Raw genomic sequence first — 6,155 nt, 5'->3', positions numbered from 1 at the left:
CCATGAATTATTGAGGTATTCCGGAATTATTAGAAGAGGAAAGGTTGAGCCAAAGATGAAAAGAATTTGAAAGTGATATTGGAGAAGGTAATTTGTCTGATGAAAATTCATTCTTACGTCAAACTTTAGAAGATTTGAGAATGGCTCCGAGAAAATAGAAGAGTCAGGTAAGATCCTGGGAAAAGACCTGTGGGTTAGGGCCCACTCAAGAGAAACACCGCTGGAATGATTTTGAAGAGAGATTACACCGGTTGAATTAAATGGCTCAATAGAGATAACAATCTCGAGATATCTTGAACGGATTGAAGTGAACTATTACGAGGTGCACCGGTATGGGAAAACATTTAAAACAAGGAAAAGATATGATCGACAAAGCTTGAATTTAATCCACCGAAGAAGAAAAGAGAACGAAGAATAATAAACTTGAAACTCCGTTAGTATCTTACTGAGAATCATCGGATAAGAACATTGACGGAAAAGAATGGAGAAACTTCACATCAATAAAAGATGCTTGATTAATAAATCTGAATCCTTGAAGAAAAAGGGTGGGAGGGCGGGAAAACAAAGGTAATTTGGAGACGAATGAAACAAATAACGTTGAGAAGACTTTGGGTTGATCTTGCAGATGGAAAAAATGATAGGATCAACTTGAAGAGAGACACACCGGTTCAGAAGAAATTGAGATGGCAAACTCAGAGATCAAGAAGGATTTGTATTCACATAGGAATATGAGAACACCACTTGAGGAAGGTATGGAATCAACACTTGACATTGAAGCAACTTGAATACCATAATTCAAAACATAACAAAGGATTGGCTTGCAAAATAAGCCGAAAACAAACATATGATAGACCCCATACTGTATCATGTGTCTGTTGGAAGGATATCCTACGTGATACTTGAATTCCTACTTATAAACTCCCGAAACTTTCTGGTTATGCAATCAGGTGTTGGGGATACAGGGGAAGCATAATATCTCACCCAAACTAACAATTCCTACATCCAGCTGTATCCATCCTTCAACACATAACCAAGAAACCTTCGGAAATCATGTACCTCAACCTTCGAAAAGCATCCGTTATACGAGTTATGGCAATACTCCCGAACTCCCGCCCCAGTGCTGGGTGGCGTCGAGGTTATCTCACCAACAACTGCATAAAAGAGATTTTCGATGTCGACGAACTCAGTTTTCTCGAACTGCAACGATAAAATTCTGATGACAACACCTCGAAGCTCAACTCCCCGGGACACTGCCACAACCCCTAAATGTCAGGAGGCACCAAGAACAATGTTCTCGTCACAAAACCATCGGAACGATTCCAAGATACCCGCATGATCCTAAAAAGAATTCGTGAAATTTGAGGAGAGAAGAGTCGAAACTTCTACGTCAGGAGGCCTCGCCAGAGCGACGAAGGGACTGAGGAGTAAAAAGAATCCTACTCTCCGATATATATAATCCAAAGACTCAAAACATTTTGTTCTAGACACAACAACGTCAGCGATTCGATCAAGCAGGGGGCTCCTAAGTCGGGGAAGGCTCTGATTTCCAACTTGTAACACCCAAAATGCGGCTATATCTCACACGTGTCAGGGCACGACTTAGAGGCATAGCCGCATGATAGGCTTGTCGCAAGAGGGGTAATCTTCACACATCCCATGTACTGAATGAGAAAGGGATAAAGAGTTGGCTTATAATCGCCACTTCACACAAATACAAGTTAAACATACATCATCCAGAATACAAACAAGGTCCGACTACGGAACCAAAATAAAATAAGACAACCCCAATTGCTAGATCCCCGATCGCCCCAACTGGGCTCCACTACTGATCAAAAGGAAACGAAACAAAACAACGATCAAGATCTTCCTCGAGCTCCCACTTGAGCTCGGTTGCGTCATCTACACTGGTATCATCAGCACCTGCAACTGTTTGAAAGTATCTGTGAGTCACGAGGACTCAACAATCTCACACCCGCGAGATCAAGACTATTTAGGATTATGGGTAGGAAAGGGTAGTGAGGTGGAGCTGCAGCAAGCACTAAGCATATATGGTGGCTAACTTACGCAAATAAGAGCGAGAAGAGAAGCAACGCAACGGTCGAGAAGCTAGAAGTGATCATGAAACTACTTACTTCAAACATAACACAAGAACCGTGTTCACTTCCCGGACTCCGTCGGAAAGAGACCATCACGGCTACACACGCGGTTGATGCATTTTAATTAAGTCAAGTGTCAAGTTCTCTACAACCGGATATTAACAAATTCCCATCTGCCACATAACCATGGGCACGGCTCTCGTAAGTTTAAACCCTGCAGGGGTGTCCCAACTTAGCCCATCACAAGCTCTCATGGTCAATGAAGGATATTCCTTCTCCCGGGAAGACCCGATCAGTCTCAGAATCCCGGTTACAAGACATTTCGACAATGGTAAAACAAGACCAGCAAAGCCAACCGATGTTCCGACAAATCCCGATAGGAGTCGCACGTATCTCGTTCTCAAGGCACACCGGATGGGCAAGACGTCTGGTTGGCATAGACCCTGGTTGCCCAGGGGGCGCCGGACATCGCCCAGTTTGGACCAACACTCGGAGGAGCACTGGCCCGGGGGTTCAAAATAAAGATGACCCTTGAGTCTGCAGAACCCAAGGGAAAAAGGCTTAGGTGGCAAATGTTAAAACCAAGGTTGGGCCTTGCTGAAGGAGTTTTATTCAAAGCGAACTGTCAAGGGGTTCCCATAACACCCAACCGTGTAAGGAACACAAAATCGAACATAACACAGGTATGAAGGAAACTAGGGCGACAAGAGTGGAACAAAACACCAGGCATAAGGCCGAGCCTTCCACCCTTTACAAATTATATAGATGCATTAATTAAAATAAGAGATATTGTGATATCCCAACATAAACATGTTCCAACATGGAACAAACTTTAACTTCACCTGCAACTAGCAATGCTATAAGAGGGGGCTGAGCAAAAGCGGTAACTTAGCCGAACAACGGTTTGCTGGGAAGGTGAGTTCGAGGCTTGACATGGCAATATGGGAGGCATGATATAACAAGTGGTAGGTAGCGCGACATAACGATAGAGCGAACAACTAGCAAGCAAAGATAGAAGTGGTTTCGAGAGTGTGGTCATCTTGTCTGAGATCCCGCAAGGAAGAAGAACAAGCTCATGAAGAAGACAAACAGACGTAGTCGAACGGATCCTCACAGCTCCGGAACGAAACCAAAGCTAACGAGAGAAGCAACCCGGAAAGAAGCATGCAACATAGTAAACAACCATCACATAAACATGGCATGATGCACGATCAAGTATGATGTATGTCCGGATTAAATATGCATGGCATGCCAAAGAGCATCAAACAATACTACAAATTAAGTGGAGTTCAATATGCAACGAGTTGCATATTGAAGAAACACCACATTTAATTATTTAGTTCTCTCGTGTTTAAGTACTCGACAATATTAAATGTTGTTAAGCATGGCAAGAGGTGAAGCATAATTAAATTAATGGTTTAGGCAAGTTTAAATGATGCCGGAACAACAAACAACAATTCTGGTAAATCCTGATATGCATTTAGCAATTTAATGCAAACAACAATTTTAAACATTTTAAATGTTATTATCATGATGCGGATGACATATGCAAGTATTAAACAAAATTTGTTAAAAGTTGACATGAACATGATATGAAACATTTGGTCGCCATGACGAAATGAAAGGGGTGACACGGCGGCGATAACGAAAATGATGCCAAGGCATTATTCCGATGATCTGGTAGCTCACGAAGATACCGGTGCAAAAGGAAGTAGGTGTGAGTGTGTCATGCAAGGATGGTGGGGTGATCTCGGATGCTGGGTTCCCACGGGTCGACGGCGTGGCAACGAGGAGGAACAACTAACGTTCACGGACGGATACAATATCCAAACATGCATCTCATACAACTCATGCATTCGTCCACGGGCGGTCGTTCTCGGCGGTTATTCCTTCAAAGCGGATCGATTCGTAGAGGAAGTAGTCGTTCACGAGTCATCGAGGGAAGTAGTGGTACACGACGAAGATAGTGGTACATATTTTCGTAGATGTTCTGGATCATCCGTAGAGGTACTTGTCGCATCGCCGGACGTATTCGTACACGTTTCAGAAAGGAACTTGGCGTATCCATGTACTTGGCATTTTGCAATCCCATGTCCAGAGTCGTCATGTAGTCGTTCGGGCGTCGTGGAGGAACTTGACATTCACGGGATCCCGGTCTTGGCCATGAAAAAGGGCGCAGCCCACGCAAGGAGGGGAGGCCGTGGTGGGTGCACTGGATCTGCGCGTGCAGCGGTCAACGGGGTTGGGCCTTGCTGGAGGCACGCTGCGAGGGGCACGCCTCATGGTCCACCAAATGGAGCAGGGGAGGTCGTTGCGGTCAATGGGCACGGCGACCCCTCGCTGGACTTGGCGCAGTCGCGGACGAGGGATTGAGGCGGTTGGCTCCGGGATGCAGGGCACGGAGGGAGGTGTTGATCCGGTCGCTGGACGGCGTCTCCGGTGAGAACCAAGGCGAGGCAGGGGTTCAGCGGCCATGAGGTGGTCTCCTGTTACAGAGAACAAGAGAGATGAGAGGTAGACGAGAGAAAGAGAAGGAAGAAGAGGCGCGAGGAAAGAGGTCCTGGAGGTCACCGGCGTTGAGAGCTCCGATGAGCTGGTCCGGCGGCCGGACTCCGACGAAGCGCGCATGGATGATGGCGGCGGGGACAGCGCGGGACGGCGGACCGAAGAGCGAGCGTCGCTGGTGGTGGTCTTACGTGCGGCGAGCGCGGGTGCTCGAGGAGGCAAGGCGACCGGTGCTGGGGCTCTGGCGAGCTCCGACCTGAACGAAGGGGACGAGTGGTGCGGTCTTCCTGCTCGGCGCGGAGGACGGCAGATGCGGGGTGACGGCGCCATGGAAGGTGGCTGGAGGAGGCGCGGTCGGGGCCTAGCGCTGCGGAGGGAGGCGCGAGAGATCGAGAGGGAGATAGGGAGATGGGGAATGAGGTGGCGGCGCTGGAGGAGGGATCGAGCAGGGGAGAGGAAGGAGCGATCGAGAGGATCGGTCGAGCTAGGGTTAGAGGTTGTGGGGGTCGGCTGGGCCTTGGAGGCTGGCCCAGTAGAGAGGAAGGGCTGCGCCTAGGGAGGCTGGCGGCTGGGCCTTAGGCCAATTTGGTGGTGAAGGAAAAGGCCAGAGGCCTGGTCGGCTGTCTCTCCCTTATTTTCTATAGCGAAAAAAATTAATGCAAAGAAAGAAAAAGAAGTGAAGAAAAGGTTAAAGAGTTTGGGCATGGGATTATTTTCCCGGACTCACAAGAATATGCTTGTTCCAAGAAAATAGAAAAGGTCATGATTGAAAGATGTAAATTCAAACTCATTTGAATTTATTTCAAATGGGTTTGAACTAGGATTCGGTAAAAGGAAGGTTCAAAAATGTTTGGATTTTTGGCGGAGCTCCGGAATATGATGAAAGAATATATAGCAAGGTTGGAGACCAAGAATTAAGATAACAAAGGCATTGGGATAATTTGCAAGTGTGTTATGGTGAATTCCAAATTAAAGGAATATTTAATATAGCCCCCTAATATTGGGAGGATATGTTATAAAGAGAATCACCATGTGAATTCCCTCGGTTTAAATAGATCAAAAGATCTATGCAATTTATTTAGTTGAGTTTTTTTAAATGAAATGAAATGATGGCATGATGACATGATGCAATGCACATGATGCAAAGATGAATGCAACAGACAAAACAAATCACCCGACGAAACTCGGAAAACATGGAAGGCATCTGAAGCTCTGGTCTTGGGGCGTTACAACTAGGCACTGGATCAATATGTTAGTCCCAAAAATAGTATAAAAAGTTGCCAAAAGTATATGAAAGTTCTAGAATATTGGCATGGACCAATCAAAAATTATAGATACGACAGAGACGTATCAGCATCCCCAAGCATAATCCTGCTCGTCCTCGAGTAGGTAAATGATAAAAAAGATAATTTTTGATGTGGAATGCTACCTAGCATAATCTTGATCATTAATACATGAGTGATTCAAAGCAATAGTCTATCATTTGACATTAAGACAATAATACTTCAAGCATACCAACCAAGCAATTATGTCTTCTCAAAATAACATAGCCAA

General features: G+C 45.7%; 1 long non-coding RNA gene across 1 annotated transcript; it reads right to left on the bottom strand.

The window, feature by feature from the left end:
• Window positions 1–4,005: 4,005 nt before the first annotated feature.
• On the bottom strand, window positions 4,006–5,457 carry LOC125541328 (uncharacterized). Its single transcript, XR_015615047.1, has 2 exons — window positions 4,668–5,457; window positions 4,006–4,582 (listed from the first exon to the last, which is right to left on the bottom strand). It is a non-coding gene; the product is annotated as an uncharacterized LOC125541328 (long non-coding RNA).
• Between the last annotated feature and the right edge of the window lie 698 nt (window positions 5,458–6,155).

This window comes from Triticum urartu, chromosome 2A (genome assembly GCF_056163025.1).
Source record: "Triticum urartu cultivar PI428250 chromosome 2A, HENAU_Tu73, whole genome shotgun sequence".
Classification (NCBI taxonomy): domain Eukaryota; kingdom Viridiplantae; phylum Streptophyta; class Magnoliopsida; order Poales; family Poaceae; genus Triticum; species Triticum urartu.
The sequence above is the reverse complement of the archived record's forward strand: the minus strand, read 5'-3'. Positions and strand labels throughout refer to the sequence as shown.